General features: G+C 45.3%; 1 pseudogene; it reads right to left on the bottom strand.

The window, feature by feature from the left end:
- Positions 1 to 3,900: 3,900 nt before the first annotated feature.
- Positions 3,901 to 4,018, bottom strand: LOC126427095 (5S ribosomal RNA; annotated as a pseudogene).
- Positions 4,019 to 22,092: the final 18,074 nt, after the last annotated feature.

The raw sequence follows: 22,092 nt of genomic DNA, 5'->3' as shown, positions 1-22,092 counted from the left end.
TCTGTCTGTATCTCCTTCATGTCCGAACAACATTGCTTTGGTTCACTCCGAGACGCCTGGACACTTCCCCTGTTGAGAGCCGTTCCTGGCACGAAATAACAATGTGGACGGGATCGAACCGCGATATTGACTGCCTAGGCATGGTTGAACTACAGACAACACGACCGTGCACCTCCTCCTGGTGGAATGACTGGAACTGATCGGCTGCCGGACCCCCTTCGTGTAACAGGCGCTGGTCATGCATGGTTGTTTACTCTGAACTGCTACAACATCCACAGTAAACGTCTATCGTCAGGAGTTCTGGGAACTGGGGTGATGCAAAACTTTATGTTAGGGTGAAAAAAGCGAGTTGTGAACGGCAATGTCGTTCAAGCACTTGCGAGCATTGGGAAAACTCTTTCATTTACCTGTGAAACACTGGGGGGAATGGACATTAACGTTTGGCAAGGTTCGAGGAGTGGAAGTATTAGCTCCTCCATACAACTGCAGCAGTGACAATAACAACAAAACGTTACTGGCGTTCCACCCACAGCATCACCAACATAACTGTCCAAACTCTGCGGTAGACGTCGATTTGCATTTTGATTTGACGTATTATAACTGGAACCAAGACTGTACCATGATAGAGAAGGAAATTGACAGTGTCATTTCCAAAGAGGTCATCCACGCATCAGCCTTCAGTGATAGGAAAACCACGGAAAAAAGTAAACATCTAAGGAAGGATAGGAATACAGCAATCAGTAGCAATCCCGTTGGTTTTTTGTTATTCTTGCGTATCCAGATTTCAATTATAAATAGCCATCTTTAGTGCATTTGAGTGATTTATAATCCAACAAACTCACAGCAACACATGCACTGAAGACGCCTATTTTTAGCTGAAACCTTGGTACCTGGCTATGCAAAAATAATAATAAATAAAACCAATGGGATTGTTACTGATTGCTGTAATTCTGTCCTTCCTTATAATAATATACAGTCGCTGTGCACAGCGGTTCCATATGGGAACAAAGTAAGTGAAAAGTAAATGCGAAGGGCTGGATACGGTTTGAACCTAGCTTTACTCGAATACGAATGCAGTGCCTTGGCGCTACGTCACCTGGCCCGCTTGCTGGCTACGACAGGTTAATAAGCAAGGCTACAGATCTCACAGCAGACGGCAATCCAGAAATTCTTTCGTAGTCCAGGACTGACATTAAAATTTATAAAGCTACTGGAAATAATCTCTGTGGCACACTTTCCTGTACATGAGTGTATCCAAAACCACTGATTTAACTTACCGAGTGATATGTAATTTCCTCCCACTCTACAAGGTTTCATCAGAATTCTCCTTCTGATACGCTGTGCATGTCGTCGTAGTGAAAAAAATATTCCAGAGATATTACGTCGACCACGGAAGGCTTCGCGCAGAGTCACGTAACTGGCGCGCACGGTGGTTATCACGGGCAGCTCGGCGGTTGCCCTTGGCAGCGAGCGTTCTCGTCGCTGGCGGTCCGTCACGCACGTCCGCCCCCGCGGCCGCGCTCTGCCCCCGCAACCGCCTCCGCCAGCTGGCTTCTGGAAGCCCGCCACCGCACCAGCAACCGACGGGCTTCCTGCTCCTCCTCCGTAGCGAGGGCAACGCCACGGCTCGCGGGCCGCCGTGCCATCTGGCGCATTCCAGACTCCCACTACGCAACTGCCAGGGGAAATCCCGCTGCTGAATACTCGGATGGCAGACTGAAACTTGGATTTGGTCGTTGCTTGGGCGGCTCAAATGGTAGTGTCTTATCCCTGAAGATGAACATGCAACTTAGAGTACTGGTACGGCACGCACGTACAAAGAGTCTTAGACCAAACTGATCTAGTGTTTCTAGACTGTAAAAATAACTTGTAAATGAAATACTCGCTTTCAGAGCTGTCTGGCTAGGCTACGCTGGCAAAGCGAAACGAAGACTTCGTCAGGATGAGAGCGCCATCGTATTTACGTCCTAGAAATAGAAAAGAGTGCTGGTGCAGTGTGTTCTACAAGGTGCATTCAAGTTCTAAGGCCTCCGATTTTTTTTTCTCCGGACTGGAAAGAGATAGAAATATGCGCATTGTTTTAAAATGAGGCCGCGTTCATTGTCAATACGTCCCAGAGATGGCAGCACCGTACGGCAGATGGAATTTTACCGCCAGCGGCGAGAATGAGAACTGTTTTAAATACTTAAAATGGCGACGTTTTCCTTACTTGAACAGCGTGCAATCATTCGTTTTCTGAATTTGCGTGGTGTGAAACCAATTGAAATTCATCGACAGTTGAAGGAGACATGTGGTGATGGAGTTATGGATGTGTCGAAAGTGTGTTCGTGGGTGCGACAGTTTAATGAAGGCAGAACATCGTGTGACAACAAACCGAAACAACCTCGGGCTCGCACAAGCTGGTCCGTCGACATGATCGAGAAAGTGGAGAGAATTGTTTTGGGGGATCGCCGAATGACTGTTGAACAGATCGCCTCCAGAGTTGGCATTTCTGTGGGTTCTGTGCACACAATCCTGCATGACGACCTGAAAATGCGAAAAGTGTCATCCAGGTGGGTGCCACGAATGCTGAGGGACGACCACATGGCTGCCCGTGTGGCATGTTGCCAAGCAATGTTGACACACAACGACAGCATGAATGGGACTTTCTTTTCGTCAGTTGTGACAATGGATGAGACGTGGATGCCATTTTTCAATCCAGAAACAAAGCGCCAGTCAGCTCAATGGAAGCACACAGATTCACCGCCACCAAAAAAATTTCGGGTAACTGCCAGTGCTGAAAAAATGATGGTGTCCATGTTCTGGGACAGCGATGGCGTAATCCTTACCCATTGTGTTCCAAAGCGCACTACAGTAACAAGTGCATCCTACCTAAATGTTTTGTAGAACAAATTCCTTCCTGCACTGCAACAAAAACGTCCGGGAAGAGCTGCGCGTGTCCTGTTTCTCCAAGACAACTCACCCGCACATTGAGCTAACGTTACGCGACAGTTTCTTTGTGATAACAACTTTGAAGTGATTCCTCATGCTCCCTACTCACCTGACCTGGCTCCTAGTGACTTTTGGCTTTTTCCAACAATGAAAGACACTCTCCGTGGCCGCACATTCACCAGCCGTGCTGCTATTGCCTCAGCGAGTTTCCAGTGGTCAAAACAGACTCCTAAAGAAGCCTTCGCCGCTGCCATGGAATCATGGCGTCAGCGTTGTGAAAAATGTGTACGTCTGCAGGGTGATTACGTCGAGAAGTAACGCCAGTTTCATCGATTTCGGGTGAGTAGTTAATTCGAAAAAAAATCGGATGCCTTAGAACTTGAATGCACCTCGTAGTTGTAAATTGGGCGATTTCCAGAAGGAGCAGCCTTGCGGAGGCAACACACCACTCCTGTCTCCTGTAGGCAGGCACCTTAACTCGTGATTCATGCTTCCGCTAAAGCAGAAGTCACGCACAGAGGTAAATCACTTTAAGTGTTCTTAGTAATCGGAACTGAAATTGTCTTACGTAGTGGCACGTTTAATAACGATCCTAACGGCAGCGGTTACGTGCACGTATCCCCAGTAAAGGAAATTTTAGGAAACAGGGTAAACCGCAGACAACAATGGCTACCTCTAATGGTCAGCTAGATAACATTGACTGCCGGTCTAAGTCTTACGACTTCTGCTGATTACGAGCTAGGGAGCTAATCGGCCGACCTCCAGTTAACACTCCGTCTTCAGGCCACGAGTGGCCTACCGGGACCACCCGACCGCCGTGTCATCCTCAGTGGAGGATGCGGATAGGAGGGGCGTGGGGTCGGCACACCGCTCTCCTGGTCGTTATGATGGTATTCTTGACCGAAGCCGCTACTATTCGGTCGAGTAGCTCCTCAATTGGCATCACGAGGCTGAGTGCACCCCGAAAAATGGCAACAGCGCATGGTGGCCTGGATGGTCACCCATCCAAGTGCCGACCACGCCCGACAGCGCTTAACTACGGTGATCTCACGGGAACCGGTGTATCCACTGCGGCAAGGCCGTTGCCTGGTTAACTCACTGTAAAAGCATAAAAAAATTGAACATCGTCCGCCAGTTTTGTTTGACAAATCTCTTTCGACATCGTCACTCTTCCGGCATTTACTCACGGTGTAATGTATGTGGATCTACGTTCCGCTAAACAAACCATTGGGGAACGTAATTCTGATGCTTCATTTTCTTGCAAAATTCTAACGTAGGATGCCAGTTTTGCAACTATGTCGTATCGTTTGCACCTGATAATTCTTTTACTGTCGCACCTTTTGAAACAGAATTTCGTAGACAGAAGAATTTCTCTCGGTTTGTTTGCTAACCTTGGAAGTCCACTTTTATACACGACAAAAGCTGTGACGTCTTCGCAAAACCGGCATTTCATCTATGCGTATATCTACATGATTACTCTGCAGTTCACAATTAAGTGCCTGGCAGAGGGTCGGCAGAGGGTCATTCTTCGTAAAATCACAGTAATTAGTGCCTAATAATGTATTTATATAAGTCATATATGGGATATTTATTGTGTGCACTTTACTTCATTTTGTTTGGGGTAGATATTTCAGTTCCACTTATCTCAGCATCGGGCCCCTCCGGCAGTAATTAGCACACCAACGACTGATTCGAATTCAGCTTTGTGCTTGCACGTTCTATAATCATTTTTCGTCGCCACTGCCACCCTTTTCTCCTCCTCATCCCCAATAAATGTAATTATGTTAAATGTAGTCCGCCTTGGATACATGCGGGACGACAGTTCTTTGTCGCGTAATATTAATCAACTACGTAAACCGTAGCGCCGACCATTGAGCGATTTAATTTAATGTCACTAGGTACGACCGCGTCCCAGTTCAAAGTAATGCCAATTGTCAAGCCTCACTGGCAAGCAAAAATACGAATTCTGTGACATGATGTTGAAAGAAAGCCTCCGAAATGGGTTTTAATTAATAAATGTGGAGCTGAGCGAGTACTTACGTACTGTTTTTGTTATTTTGTACGATTTATACAAGCAAATTTACAACCAGAATAACGGCGCTCGTAATATCGTGAAATGTCTACACACTCCGTTTTATCTACCAGAGCGATCAAGGGTGATACGTTTCCAGCCTACTTAATAATTAATTCCACTTTGGTGTTGGCAGCTCCAAAGTAAACTTGAGATTTTCGGCAAGCAGGCGTAATTTATGAGGGAAACGCACAACTTAGCAATACAGAATGTGGTTTTGGAAGAACGAAACCGCTGACATGATTTTCCGAGGTCCTAATCCGAAATTCATAGCGTGCTGAGTCAGAGCGAACGTGTAGAACGCCAGCAAATGCCAGGAGTGACGCAGTGAAACCGGTTTCGCGGGCTCTTGCGTGAGACATCCGTTACCGCGTGGCGCCCGCCCTTGGAGCGGCGTCTGGGTGTCGCGCCTGCTGGCGCCAATTATTTCTAGAAAGAAAACCTCCCATTCGTAGAATCCTTCGCCTAAGGGCAGTAAAAACCGTATGCTACTACGATAAACTATAAATCTGTTGACAATTGAAGATACCAAGTGCCTAAAACTTTATTCGCGTCAGTAAAAACATGAAATTGAGGTAAAAACCTTAGGTTGTTAGACCGCGTCATGTTTCTCCTACACGATGGGCGTTTCGACCCCCACCTGTTGTGATCTCCTTCTGGATCTTCTGGCGTTCATAATCAGGTGAATGCTGTCAAAAACGAGAGTCGCATTCACTAATAAAAGGAAGTTTACCCGCACTTGTTCTGGAGAACAGGGGTTATTGCGTAAAATTTTTCCGTTTACTACTGGTGGCCTATCGTCATTGTATTGAAAGCGAACAGGCAGAGCAAGAGAGGGGGGGGGGGGGGGGAGGATATTAATCAAAATATTACTGCCGTGTCGCACGGGTGGCTTCCTGACCGTTGTTTATATTCCTCGCGCTCCGTCGCTGTGTACTTACTTCTTCGGAAGCGGGAAACCACGAAGCTGCAAGGCTATAGCCATATTCTCTACTGAATTTACATTCGTCCTTGGAAATCTCAACCGCTTCTCGGACTTCTATAAATGTTGATTTCCTTGTCGTAATAACCAGGAAGATGATCTCTCCGGTCATACCTAGATGATGCAGTGGCCCTGAATAACTGCCAAAGCTGCCTCCCACCCTCTCCCCAACTCCCTAAAACACAGATTTAGCAAACTGTATACTTTCGAAAGTTGTTTTAATAAAAATGAAAAATAGTTGAAAAACATTACTTATAAAAACTGTATTGATTACAAACGGTATATGAGGTATGTGAGAAAAGTAATGAAACTGTTTTTTATCAACCAAAGTCTTCAAACAACAATATTATTTCCCTTTTTTCAAACAACAATATCGTTTCCTTCAAAATAGTTCCCTTCGGCAGGTATACACTGACGGAGTCGACCCCAGTCTTGGTGGCAGCGCTGTAAGGCTTCAACCGTTAGAGCCTTTAACATGTTGGTCACGATCTTTTGAATGTTTTCCAGGGTCCTAAGAGGATGTCATTTTAAGACATTTTTCAATTTCGGAAAATGAAGAAAGTCACGCGGACTTATATAAGGTGAATGGGGGTTGTGAAACAAAAGGAATGTATTTTGAGGTCAAAAATCCCTTGATAGAAGTGCCCGTGTGACATTTAGCGTTTTCATGATACAGCATCCTCTTGACTGGAATGAAATTTTCACTCTACAGCGGAGTGTGCGGTGATATGAAACTTCCTGGCAGATTAAAACTGTGTGCTGGACCGAGACTCGAACTCGGGTGGCTTAGCCACAACCTGGGGCATGTTTCTAGAACGAAATTTTCACTCTACAGCGGATTGTGCGCTGATTTCATCCTCTTGACTGCAATGTACGGTCTTACTTGATTCGTCCTTTTGCTGAGACTTTCTAGGACATCTCTGTAAAACTGTTGACGGTTTGTCGTGGAGGAAGAAATTCTTTATGCACGATATACCTACTGGCAAAAAATCAGTCACCATTGTTTCGATCTTTGATTTCCTCATCCGAGCTTTTTTAGGTCGAGGAGATGTCTCAGTGTGCCACTCCTCGCTTTGAAGCTTTGTCTCAGGATCGTACTCAAAAATCCAAGCTTCATCATCTGTGATCACACACTGGATCATTCGTGGCCATTGGCAAACTTTTCAAGATGGTTAATGCGCACATTTCTTCAATTTATTCTCCTGCTCAGTTGCGAAGTTCTTCGACACCATTTTGGCACAAACCATTCGCATACCCAACAATTAGGTCAAAAGTTGATGAACGGTGACAGTGTTTAACAGGTCACTCCCATCGTTACTGTTAAACGTCGATCTAATCTCATAAGAGCACTACGCGTTCGACGTTTTCGTCGGTTTTTGAAGTTGAATATCTCACTGAGGTTCATCTTCAAGTCTTTCTTTGTCATCCAAAAATGATTTGTGCCAGCGTAAAACTTGTGCCCCTGACAAGGAATGAGGAATGTTCCCTTGTGCCCCTGATAAGGAATGTTCCCCATACGCCTGTTTCAACTTTTCAAAGGCCACACTCGCGAATTCCCCAGTATAATACAAAACTTTATGGCGTAACGATGCTCTAAATTCCTGTGTTCCGTTTTCGTCCATCATGTTTCTCCTACACGATGGACGTTTCGACCTCCCTGTTGTGGTCCTCTTCAGGATCTTCTGGCATTCAAGATCAGGTGAGTGCTGTCAAAAACACAGATTCAATTATGGCGCTCTCAAAAATCACGTGATAGCTCTACGGAGTTGAATCTAGGACTGAGCCTCTGGAAGGGATGAACGCATCGGTATACACAAGTAGAACAACACAGCATTGCCAGATCGCGCGTAATGTTGTCAGTCTCATTACTTTTCTAACACACCTCGTAACCAGTTTTAAAAAACTGAAAGTAAAACAAAACCTGTATCTTATTGTTTATGGCATCTACAGTATATAGACTTCAGTACGATGTGTAATAAATAAGAGTTTATTCGCTCCTCATGAATTATTCTTAGTGCGTAAATAATTAATTAGAAGTAAAAAAAGAGAATTACAATCAAGAGCTAAGAAAATACTTCTTTCAAGGAATTGTATTTTTATCGTAATTTTACTTTGCGTTTACTTACTTAGAGCGAAAAAACTTATTGATTACATCACTGAAGTCAAGTTTTGCATTTGTGCCGTTTTCTATCAAAAAGATAGCTACATATGATAGTCTGATTACACTCGTAATTGACCTTAACTAATTTTATAGCCTTTAATTAGCCGAAACGGCGTTCACAAAATGATGCAGTCAGTGGCATTGTCATAAATATCCTCAAACGTATTTCTTCGTTTGGTTAAAATCGAAAGCGCTCCGTCAAATATCATATTTACTTTAGCCCCTGTTCGTCGACCTTTGGAATATTAGAGTGTGGCAGTCGGCTGCTAGTGTAAACGATCGACAACTTTGACCACAGTAGAGGAACTGGGAGGAACAGCGGAACAGGAACAAAAATGGTTCAAATGGCTCTGAGCACTATGGGACTCAACTGCTGAGGTCATTAGTCCCCTAGAACTTAGAACTAGTTAAACCTAACTAACCTAAGGACATCACAAACATCCATGCCCGAGGCAGGATTCGAACCTGCGACCGTAGCGGTCTTGCGGTTCCAGACTGCAGCGCCTTTAACCGCACGGCCACTTCGGCCGGCGAACAGGAACAGAGGAGGGGGTGGGGGGTGGGGGGGGGGGGGGCAAGTCACCGTCTCGCAGGCTGGCAGCCTACGTCCCTGTTCTGTGCACACACGCAAAAGCGGGATTTACATAATGGACAGAGCGAACGTCGATCCCTCGTGGTGTTTTGGGGGCCGTACTCGAACGCCCATCACGGACCAGATGTAGTCTCCTCTCTCATTACAACAAGCAACGTGCAACACGAAGTGAAGCGGATTACACAAATCGTTTGGTAGCGGCCACAGCACAACACTATTTGCTCAGATTGCCAGTGTCGTGAACGCAGCAGTATAGATCCAACCTCAATTTGGCTCAAAACACCCCTCCGGAAAACAACCATGTCAGCATACTGAAACAACGTCAGTGTGAAACCAAACTTGCTCTGTTCGTTTATGAGAGCCTTAAGGCAGTAGATATCAGCGCTCAGGTTGAAGCCATGTTGCATGACTCCCGTAACGCGTTCGATACAGTCCCGCACTGCCGCATAGTCAACAAAATGCAATCGCACGGAATATCAGACCACTGTGTGACTGGACTGACTAGTTTCTAGCAAACATACCACAGCATGTCATTCTGAACGGACATACGTCTTCAGACGTAAAAGTAACTTCGGACACGTCCCAGGGAAGTGTTATAGCACGATTAATTTTCACTCTATGTATAGACGACCTAGTAGCTAACGTCGAAAGCTGCATGAAACTTTTTCTCAGGTGATACTGTTGTACAATGAGAAAATTGTAACCAAATACTGGAAGGTCTGTGGATATTCGACGCTTGGTGCAGGGTTTGGCAATTGACTCTCAACATGAACAAATGTATCGTATTGCGAGTACATAGACAGAAAGACCCATTATTGTATGATTACACAGTTGCAGAACAATCACTGGTAACTGTTACTTCCATAAAATACTTATGAGTATGCGTACGCAGCGATTTAAAATGGAACGACCACATAAAGTTAACAGCGAGCAAAGTAGACGCCAGACTGAGATTCATTTGAAGACCCCTCAGGAAATGTAGTCCAACAAAACACTCATTCGATCAATACTTGAATAATGCTCGTCAGTATGGGATCTATACCAGGTAGCATTGGTAGAGGAAATACAAAAGATTCGAACAAGAGTGGCGCGTTTCGTTGCAGGTTCATTTATTCATTCAGTAAGCACGAAAACGCCACAGACATGATCAGCCAACTCCAATGACAGACAGTGGAAGAGAAGCGTTCTGCGTGACGTTGTGGCCTACTGCCGTAGTTCTGAGAACGTAACGTTCCTAGAAGAGTCAACCAATATATTGATTCCTCCTACATATATCTCGCGGAAAGACCATGGAGGAAAAACTAGAGCGATTCGAGCCCAAACGGAGCCTTACCAGCAATCGTTCTTCCCGCAAACCACCCGCGACTAGAACAGGAAAGGGGGAAAGTGTCCATGCTACACGAAGTACCCTCCGTCGCACACACACACAAGACGAATGGCGGAATATAGATGTAGATGTAAAGTTTGTTCGTGAAATTTCTGTTGCTTTGAAGTACTGGATTATTATATAGGGCGAACATTAATAAAACTGACAATCTGCACGGACGGATTCGTGGCTTGAAATGGAGGAAAAAAGGTCCTATAAAAATGTGCACGGAAATGGGTGGTGTGCATGCAACAACAAAACGTTGTGGAACACAGTACAGAGCCGCGTCGCATCCACATCACAAGAGATGTTCAAAGCGGGCTACGTGGGATTCAGTGCACGCGTTCACAGGTCGCATCATGGATTGCTGCGCTCTTTGGCACGTTCCAGTCTTTCTCCGAATAGCTTGACAGGCCTGCTGAAAACGCTGTTGAAGGGTACGCACACCTGGAAACGGTTCAGCATACACAATGCATTTCAGATGCCCCCATAGGTAAAAATCCAGGGGCTTTAAGCCTGGTGATCTGCCAGGCCACGCTACAGAGCCTCCGCATCGTATCCAAAGTCCGGGGAAGATGTTGAGGTATCGGCGAACCGTAATGCGAAAGTCGGGTGGTGCTCCCTCATGCAGAAACCACATAACCTGTCGTATTGCCAAAGGCACATTCTCAAGCAGCCTAGGACGAGTATTTCACAGGCAGTCCAGGCACCTTCCTCCGTCGAGGCGTAGTGGAGTAACAACTAGAGATGGGCAAAACTGTTCTTTTCAGAGATCGGATCAGAACTGTTCACTCCCTGAAATGAACTAGCTCTTTTTCATGACTCACCACTCATTCACAACAGAAAATAAATGGAAGGCACATTGCCCTTTAAACTTGGTTTATTCCAGTACTATACCTGTATTTTGATCTTATTTAATCCTATTTTGAAGTAAAACAGATAATGAGTAAGAATTTTGTATTGTTTATTGAAATTTCCACGGTATGACAAAGTTTTTGATTACTGATTTATTTTGCACTATCGTGGTTTTTTGGGTAATCGAAAAATGTTGCAACTTGAGATTTACATTAACAATATATTTGGCTATAATGTATTAAAATTTCATTAACCTCATACAAGTACATCGCAAGCCATATATTTTTTAAAGTGAACATTTCCTTCCAAAGACGCCTAAAATCGCAAAACCCGTACTACAATAAGAAAAAATATATAAATTTGACTGTAAGACCAAAGTGCTGCATATAGCCTTCCGCAGAATAAAACAAGGAAAATATTGGTGTATCACTTTTGCTATACGTTTATCGGTTCGCTCATAATTAAAGTGTAAATTCGAGTGACCATAATAAAAAATCCTATAGTAAGAGGAGCCATCAGGAATCTAATCTGACCAGTTTAAACAAATAAAAATAAAATAAAAACAAATGATGTATACATAACATAATTATGTAATATACATAACGGTATTACTATGAAGAACAATATCCAGTAGAGACGAACTCCGATGCAGAAGCGCTGAGTCAAGCAGTTCGAGCCGCGAGCTGTATTACTGCGCGAGCTAAGACCGCAGAGACCAGAGTGACACCTGAGTTGCTTTGCTCAACGCTCTGGCTAGAGTCGAGACGGTGGGGTGAGCGTTGAGCGGGCGAGTTCCGAGGGGGGGGGGGGGGGGGGGGGGGGGAGCGGTGAACGGCCACCACTCACCCGCTCGGAGGCAAATCGTCCGCTCTCTTGCGAGCAGGTTGTTGCAAGTAGTTCTTATGTTCTCCGCTAGGAGGCTCTCTGTCCTGTTGCTCGCATCAACTGCCCAGAGGGCAGGACGTGCGACTGAAACGATCGCTGACGGAGGCTAAGTTAAGGTGCGCCAGACACTGCACGCGACAGAGGAAGCACAGAGTGGGCACGGCATATGTGAAACACAAAATCCAATGGGGCACTGCACAACGCAGGCAGCCAAGGCAGAAGCAGGGTAGAGGCCGGCGCTGGCTGTGTTGTAAGGCGTGCAGTGTGCTCTGAACAGCAGAGGCCCCACTGGTGTGCTCCGACTCTCTCTCTCTCTCTCTGCTGTGGGAAACGTTTGGAGCTACCGTTCTTTTTTTCTGAATCACTGATTGTTCACTCCTTTGAAAGATTCAACTCTATGAATTAGTTCAGGAGCGGATCCCCCATCTCTAGTAACAACCGGTCCAAGTACGTGGCTGCCACAAATCCCTGCCCATGCGTTGATGCAGAACTGATGCTGGTGAGACGGCTGAACCATTCCCCGAGAATTGTCTGTAGCCCAGAGACTAGGTAAAGGTTGCTTCGTCGGCAAAGAGGACTGGTGACGGAAATCCGATAATTGTGATGGTCTGGTACAAAAAATCATCGACAATATCCTTCCCGTAGAGGAAAATCCGTTGCTGATAATCCTTGCACACATTGCAGGTGAGAAGGATAGTAGCGCTAGTCATGCAGGGCACAGATAATCGTACTTTGGCTCACACCATGGTTCAAATGGCTCTTAGCACTATGGGACTTAACATCTGAGGTCATCAGTCCCCTAGACTTAGAACTACTTAAACCTAACTAGCCTAAGGACATCACACACAGTCATGCCTGAGGCAGGATTCGAACCTGCGACCGTAGCAGCAGCGCGGTGCAGGACTGAAGCGCCTAAAACCGCTCGGTCACACCATGTTAGCAGGCCACTTGCCAGGAGTTTCTACTAGGGTTCGACACAATATCCTGTAGAAGCCGGCCCTGCAAATCTAGCCAGTGGAATACTACAAACAATTACTCAGTGGTGTCACAACAACAAACTCAGGATAGCCGAAAACAAAACAACATACACTTTACTGAAAGGATCACTCCAAAGGAATCCTTCGGTTAAAATTGGGGACACAAACATCAAACGAGCACACATAACGCGCTGTCTTGGGGTACACATACATGAAAAATTGAATTTCCACGAACACATAAGGCTGACAACAGACAAAGCAGAAAAAATACTACACAAACTGGTGAGGCTAAATTCAAAACGGTACAGACTACCTATACCAGTCATACGTACATACCACTGTGCGCTCTTCGAATCAGTACTCAGCTTCGCAGCTAGCATGTGGGCACATAGACTGAACGTGGTCACCAACAGAGCATCCGTCAGACGAGCGCAGAGAAGTGTCCTACTTAGGCTATCTGGAGCCTTCTGTACCACCTCAGCGGATGCACTGTGTTTGGTGCCAGGAATATGCCCCATAGATATCACTATCAAATACAGAGCTGCAAGGTACTGGTTAAAGGCGGGGGGACTAGATAAGGTACACACAATAATCGGTGTGCCTATAGAGACGATACGTCACCTTAAAAGTTGGCGTTTGGATACATGGGAAGGTGAGTGGGATGTAAGTGATAAGGGACGTAGACTGCACGACTTCCTCCATGACATAAGGGAGCGGTTGAGAATGAGACATACCGATCCCAGCCGCGGTATGGTACATTTCTTAACCGGACACGGACCTTATCCCACGCACTTAAACCGCGTGAGACCGAGGCAGACACCTACATGCACATGCGGGGAAGAAGGTTCCCCAGAACACACTGTCTCTTTCTGCGGGCAATACGCAAACAATAGACATACACTACACTTCGACCAATAAGAGACGAAGAACAATGATGGTAAGAAATCTCTCATCTATCCTATCTTCTTTTTATATTCTTCTTAAAAAACAACAAAATTTATTTATATTTCAACCTTAAATTATTGTTATTTTGAAAAGTATTATTCTTTGTAAATGTTGTAGATAAAACAACAGGAAAGAAAACTGTAAAAAGATAAAAACGAAAAATGTAAGATGTACGACCTGTTTTAAACATCAGGTAACAGGTCTATAATTTGGCAATAAATAAATTAAAAAAATCTAGTGTAGGCATAATGCACCACCTCGCTGCGCGTTCGTCTGCCTGGAAGGACCCATGATGACACGAACGCCCAAAAAGTGCCTGAAATGTTGTGTAATGTGGCTGGTGTCTGTGAGGGTACTAGTTTCGGTTTAGCCCTGCTGCCTCTCGACCGTTTCAATCTCGCTTGGACGTACACAATCACCATCTCGGCTTGTTCCCGATATGAATACCGGACCATTCTGCTGATAACAGTGCGCTCCGTCAGTCATACAGCCTGCAACGCACAAGGAATACGCGGCCTTGTCATTCGACAGAGCCATGCATTTTCGGACACACGTTCGTTGGAACTATTTTCCACCATTTCCAGTCAGGAATGCGTCCGTGCAGTTAGTCGGTTTTATTAATGTTCACCTCGAGGAAATTGGGAAAAGCTGCCTTTAAGTTGTATAAACGCTCTCGACGACAGGGACGCGCTCGTCGCTGAAAGTGAACACCGGCTGTAAACGGACCCTTGCGCGTGAGAGCGGTATGCGACGGCAAGCGGATAGCGAGGAGGCGAGCCCACCGGATGCCGTCACGCGTGAGGAAACCGGGAATCGATGACGCTGTCTTTGCGGCGTCGCGTTTCCTTTTATAGCGCTTCTTATTGTCCGCCGCGGCCGCTTCTTCTCGGAGGAGGCCGCCACCGGCGCGGCTCACCCCGCGCTCAAAGCCTTCTTTTCGCAGCCGTCGGCGGAGTGAGCGCCGGTACGTGCCGACACGTAGCCGGTGACAAAAGAAGCCGACGCGCTCTGCGCCGCTCCGCGCTTCGCCAGTCAGAGGGCGATCTTCCTGATTCGGCGTAATTCTCGTGGCAGCGTCTAGGACTCTTACTGTTACGACTTTCTATTTTTTTTCATCTTTCATTTACATTTCAACATTGCCATACAGTCATGTTACACATCTATGAAATTAGGAGTTACATCACATTTTACGAGGCTCGGTCAATAAGTAGCCTAACACACTTTTTTCTGAAAGCAGCTTGGTTTTACTACACCATATACGAGGGTCACTCCAAAAGAAATGCACACTATTTTTGTAAAACTACAGCCGGCCGGAGTGGCCGAGCGGTTCTAGGCGCTTCAGTCTGGAACCGTGCCACCGCTACGGTCGCAGGTTCGAATCCTGCCTCGGGCATGGATGTGTGTGATGTCCTTAAGTTAGTTAGGTTTAAGTAGTTCCAAGTTCTTGGGGACTGATGACCTCCGCTGTTAAGTCCCATAGTTCTCAGAGCCATTTGAACCATTTGTAAAAACACAGTTTTCATTCTGCATCTCTGAAATTTTTACAGTGTGTAGATACATCCTTCCCACTTGTTTTCAATCTTAGTGCAACCTCTTCTCGTGATTGGCGCCGTCACAGAATGTCTTCAAGATCGCGTTCGTCAGAAGCAATGTGTTGTGAAAACGAGAGAGTGGGAAACATCAACAAGAGGTTGAAAAATCTGTACGGAGATGCTGCTGTCGATCGCAGTAGTTAGTCGGTGGGCAAGCAGGTTACGTGATGAAAGCGGGCACGGCAATATTGAGGATTGTCCTCGCAGCGGCAGGCCTCGTACTGCACACACTCCAGAAAATGTGCAGAGAGTTAACGAATTGGTGACAGTTGACAGACGCATCACAGTGAACGAATTGTCACGCTATGTTGGATAGGGGAAGAAAATGTTTGCAGAATACTGGAAGTGTTGGCGTTAAAAAAGGTTCGTGCCAGGTGGGTTTCCAGGATGTTGACAGTGGCTCACAAAGAAACAAGAAAAACTGTATGCAGCGAACTTTTGGAACAGTACGAGTGGTGGAGATGAATTTCTTGGAAGAATTGTGACAGGTGATGAAACATGGCTCCATCATTTTTCACCAAAGACGAAGAGGCAATCAATGGAGTGGCATCATGCAAATTCACCCAAGAAAAAAAAAATTCAAAACCACACCTTCTGCTGGAAAAGTTATGGCCACGGTGATTTTCGATTTTGAAGGACTCCGGCCTGTGGACATCATGCCAAGTGGAACCACCATAAATTCTGATGCATATGTGACGACACTGAAGAAACTTCAAGCTCGACTGAGTCGTGTTCGACCACATCGGCAAAAGCAGAATGTTTTTCTGTTGCACGACAATGCACGGCCACATGTCAGTCAAAAAACCATGGAAGCGACCACAAAACTCGCATGGACAACACTGAAACACCCACCTTACAGTCCTGACCTGACTCCATGTGTCTATCATCTCTTTGGGAAACTGAAAAACTCTCTTCGTGGAACAAGGTTTGAAGTTGCAGACTCCCTTGTGCACGCTGCCAAACAGTGGCTCCAGTAGGTTGGTCCAGAATTTTAACGTGCGGGTACACAGGCGCTGGTTCCAAGACGGCGTAAGGCAGTTGAGAGGGATGGAAATTATAAGGAAACATGAAAATATTTTTCCTAAAGGATGTATCTACACTCTGTAAAATTTTCAAACATGTAGAATAAAAAAAATGGCTCTGAGCACTATGCGACTTAACTTCTGAGGTCATCAGTCGCCTAGAACTCAGAACTAATTAAATCTAACTAACCTAAGGACAGCACACAATCCATGCCCGAGGCAGGATTCGAACCTGCCACCGTAGCAGTCCCGCGGTTCCGGACTGACCGCCTAGAACCGCTAGACCACCGCGGCCGGCTGTAGAATAAAAGATGGATTTAAAAAAAAATAGTGTGCATTTCTTTTGGAGTGACTCTCGTAATTTCCCACTCTTTTGGGTACAAAATCTTATTTTTCAACGACTCTCCTTTCAATGGGACGGTCTTACGCTACCTTATTATGAGGACCGATATGCCCGCATGGTACCACTCTACGTCACGACGTCGAAACCAACGTCTTGCTGCATCGATACCTTCCCGATCATCCACGTACTTCTTCCTGCGGAGTGCATCCTTGATCAGCCCAAACAGGTGGAAGTCGGAAGGTGCGAGGTGCGGGCTGCTGGGTGGATGAGGAAGAACAGTCAAATGTAGTTTTTTTGAACCCCTCTCGTGTGCGCAGACTAGGATGAGGCCTTCGCTGTTATGGAGAAGGAGAAGTTCGTTTGCATTTTTGTGTGCGACCAACGTGCTGATGTCGTTTTTCAGTATCCTAATGGTAGCCCAATACAATCCCTCCAGACTCACCGTCGCGATGACTTTACCAGCTGAGGGTGCGACCTGGAATTTTTTCATCTGAGGAGAGGTGGTGGCGCCACTCCATGGACTGCCGTTTTGATTCCGGTTCGAGGTGATGAACCCATGTTTCATCGCCTGTGACGATGTTCGACAAAAAAATTGCTACATTCAGCCTCGTATCGTGCATGAAATTACGCGTATATGGTCCTTTGTTGCTGTTTATAATCTTCTGTTAGGTGGTGACGAACCTAGCGGTCACACATGTTTCAGCATCCAAAAAGTGGTTCAAATGGCTCCTAGCACTATGGGACTTAACATCTGAGGTCATCAATCCCCTAGACTTAGAACTGCTTAAACATAACTAACCTAAGGACATCACGCATATTCATGCCCGAGACAGGATTCGAACCTGCGACCGCAGCAGCAACGCGGTTCCGGACTGAAGCGCCTAGAACCGCTCGGCCACAACGGGCGGCGTTTGAGCATCCCAACTGATGGATCGACAGAGGCGTGTAGTTGAGCAGCGAAATGTTTATGGTCCTTCGATCACCTCAAATGAGAGTATCCACACGTTCCAGCACTGCAGGAGCCACACGTGTGTTCGTCCGGCTGGCACGTGGGAGATCAGACAGGCCTGCGCCTCACCCACGACAAGATGCCTCACACAACGACTCACCGCGCTTTTATTCACTGCCACGTCTCTGTAAACATTCTAGAAGCGCCTATGAGTATCTGCGATGGTCTGGTTTTCCGCCAACAGAAGCTCAATGATTGCTCTCTGTATGGAATGCACTTCCGTTACAGACGCTATTTTGAAGGCTATTTATAGCGCCACCATGTATCGGAACTTCATGAAAGTATAGGGGCTGAAGTGGGAATATTCCACTATGTCCCACAACAAATTCCGAATTTTCTCAACGGAAACTGGCCGAGAAAAAAGTGTTTCTTTTTATTGAACGCGCTTTGCATTATACTACCCTTTTTTACGCTAATTCTGTCCGACAGCGAGGGGAACGGACACTACAAGGGACCTATTCGAAGGAACCATCCAGTTTTCTGACTGGAGTGATTTAATTTAGGGAAATCATGCAAAAGCAGCGTCTGAATATCCGGACGGAATCTGAATCTCGGTCTTTCCGAATGCGAGGACTTCTTGTTGCACTACTTAGTTATCTGTAGAAATTTTTATCTGCAGTAGCGAATGCTATCCGTTTGTCTCTTGGAACACCGTAAAGCACTAGTATATCTCGTTAACCCGCTTCACACCCTCCCTATGAAAATTTCCAGGGAACGCAGCTAATAGTCCTTGTTATGAGTTTTCATATAGAAGCTCGCATTTGAATGACTCTTGCCCTGCCGGCTGACTGTAGCCCGTCAGTCTAAAGAACTTCCAGACTAATTAATAACAAATAGAGAAAAGTTACGAGGCTGACTCTAATGGTTCGGGTGTTCTATATAGGTTCCCCACACTCGAGTGCAATGCACAGAACGTTCAAACAACCATGCGAAACGGTCATAAAAGTCCTCCTTTAGGATGTCGTTCAACCTGCGCGTCACATTCGCATCTTCTTCGGTGTTGGCGAACCGTCAAAAACCCATTCTGCATTTTGTTGTTTTGTGGTAGATTCGTACTGATAACACCTAATCTCGTTGCCGGTGATGACTTTTTTCCTAGAAAATAACTGTCCGTATTTTTATTTCAATCGAGTCGCAGCACGCGCCCACGCGTCGTTGTTTTTGTTCGCTTCTCTTCTTCAAAAATTCTGGAGAAATTGTTGAACACTTGATTTACAAATGTTCGTTGCTCCCGCCTTATATTTACACACTTTCTGTGACAGTAAACAGGTACCCACCGAATAATCTGCAAATAGAGCAGCTGAGGTAAAAACAATTAATTGTGCACTATCTTTAGATTTTTATTGCAACTACCACTATTATACGCCGAGACAGACGGTAATAAATAATACTTCACTATTCGTTCATCAACTTCAATTAAATGGACGTAAGTAATCAACTCTGATCACAGAGCTTAGTCAACGTTGTCTTTGTACAGAGAGCCATCACTTCCGCTAACGAAGCGTGACAGACAATAAAAAAAGTTGCCTCATCAGGAACGGCTGCTCATGCAGAATCACTTCTGCGGGATAAAGATAAGAACACGAAGTGCTATAGTCAACATTTAAGTGTGTCTGCAATCTCGCTATGGGGGTTTCTCAAAGCTGCCTAAGCAACGACTGCTAAACGGATTCTCGGAATAAGCGAACAGGTGGATAACTACTTAGGCTAATTGTTGTTGTTGTTGTGGTCTTCAGTCCTGAAACTGGTATGATGCAGCTCTCCATGCTACTCTATCCTGTGCAGGATTCTTCATCTCCCCGTACTTACTGCAACCTTGTAAGGTGTCAGGCAAACCCAACACCTTCCATGAAAACCCTGACATGATAAGCAAATCCAGTAGTGTGTCACATAGCTCCGAATAAATCGTGACATTAAATTAACCAAAGTAATACGAGTAACGAGTGAGCAAATGGAATACCACAGACTAACACAAGAATGCCTAAATGCATGTCATACCTTCCCACCGTGAGACAGACGCAGTTCCGAGGGGAGAAACGAGAACAGAAGCCGAGAGCAGAACCGTGTTAAGCTGGAAGGCCCTACGATAAGGGACGGACGGACACCCACGTCGCCAGCTAACCGCTAGGACCACACCACCCGCAAGTTTTAGCGTGAGACTTTTTCGCGTCTCTTTACGTTAGGACAACCCCCCAGCCCATGTTGAAAGCTAGAGCCCTCCAGAAGAACAGTATAGATCTTATGATAACACAAAAGGGCCACACCACCCGCAAGTTTTAGCGTGAGACTTTTTCACGTCTTTGTTACATCAGGACGACCCCCCAGCCCATGTTAAAAGATAGAGCCCTCCAGAAAACCAGTATAGATCTTACGATAACGCTAAAAGGACCACACAAGCTGCAAGTTTTAGCGTGAGGCTTTTTCGCGTCTCTGTTACGTTGCAAACTTTAAAAACATTGCCCCACCACGAAAAATATAACGTTTCTCATTGGATAGACAGAAATTTTGTAGCTGGAGCTTAAGTTTAACATTGAGACCCTGTTTGGTCAGATGAAAACACAGCCAGATAGCTTTTTTAACCAACTTCGGTAATTTGTAGTAAGGAGAAGTTAGGACAGAGTTGCTTCCGAGACGGTGAGGTGAGCGGAACTGTGCTGCCCGCCGCCCCCTGACGAACACCGACAAGATAATGAACGCACGCGATGCCACATTTTTGAGCACATAAGGCTTCACTCAGAAGTGCAGAAGTCTCGTCTGTTACACTCCCTTTTTGCGTAATACTAGTGTCGATCGTCAATTAAAGCTCATAGTGTTCACATTTGCCACTTGAAGTAAAAATCTGAAAAGCGATGATTTTTCTGTTATATAGTTATTGAGAAACCACATCAGCCACTGTAATTTACGACAAGTTAGATAAGTAATTAAAGATAATTGAGGGTCACTGTAGACCATTTTGATAGTTTTCTCTTTTGTGAAACTTAATTTAAACCTAGATTATAGATGTGATATGGCACAGGTCATCCTTCGATCCATTGTAGAACTTGGAAACCCACTCAGGGAATATTCGTTCTCATTTTTGTTGAACGCAGTTGGTTTTTACCATCCTGTATTAAAACATTTCCTTTTATCAGTAGTGCAATTTATAAACAATGTTTTGTGAGTAGAATAAAATTTCCAATGGTAAACTTAACTGCTTTTTCGACGTTATTTTACCAGCTAACTAAAAATAGGAAAGCCTTGAACACCTTCCACTAAATTTAGTTAGTATTAAGATTCTTTTACAGGGAGTGCAGTGGAGCGATAAAAGATGACTTAGGAATAAAGAAACCAGGCGTTTACCAAATTCATGTTGTTGTTGTTGTGGTCGTCAGTCCTGACACTGGTTTGATGCAGCTCTCCATGCTACTCTGTCCTGTGCAAGCTTCTTCATCTCCCAGTACCTACTGCAACCTACACCCTTCTGAATCTGCTTAGTGTATTCATCTCTTGGTCTCCCTCTACGATTTTTACCCTCCACGCTGCCCTCCAATGCTAAATTTGTGGTCCCTTGATGCCTCAGAACATGTCCTACCAACCGGTCCCTTCTTCTTGTCAAGTTGCGCCACAAACTCCTCCCCAATTCTATTCAATACCTCCTCATTAGTTATGTGATCTACCCATCTAATCTTCAGCAGTCTTCTGTAGCACCACATTTCGAAAGCTTCTATTCTCTTCTTGTCCAAACTATTTATCGTCCATGTTTCACTTCCATACATGGCTGCATTCCATACAAATACTTTCAGAAACGACTTCCTGACACTTAAATAAATACTCGATATTAACAAATTTCTCTTCTTCAGAAACGCTTTCCTTCCCTTGCCAGTCTACATTTTATATCCTCTCTACTTCGACCATCATCAGTTATTTTGCTTCCCAGATAGCAAAACTCATTTACTACTGTAAGTGTCTCCTTTCCTAATCTAATTCCCTCAGCATCACCCGACTTAATTCGACGACGTTCCATTATCCTCGTTTTCCTTTTGTTGATGTTCATCTTTCAAGACACTGTCCATTCCGTTCAACTGCTCTTCCAAGTCCTTTGCTGTCTCTGACAGAATTACAATGTCATCGGCGAACCTCAAAGTTTTTGTTTCTTCTCCATGGACTTTAATACCTACTCCGAATTTTTCTTTTGTTATACAAAAAAAAAAAAATGGTTCAAATGGCTCTGAGCACTATGGGACTCAACATCTTAGGTCATAAGTCCCCTAGAACTTAGAACTACTTAAACCTAACTAACCTAAGGACATCACACACACCCATGCCCGAGGCAGGATTCGAACCTGCGACCGTAGCAGTCCCGCGGTTCCGGACTGCAGCGC

The sequence above is a fragment of the Schistocerca serialis genome, chromosome 1, assembly GCF_023864345.2.
Source record: "Schistocerca serialis cubense isolate TAMUIC-IGC-003099 chromosome 1, iqSchSeri2.2, whole genome shotgun sequence".
NCBI classification, from domain to species: Eukaryota; Metazoa; Arthropoda; class Insecta; order Orthoptera; family Acrididae; genus Schistocerca; species Schistocerca serialis.
Note: the sequence above shows the minus strand (reverse complement) of the source record. Positions and strands in the feature narration are given on the sequence as shown.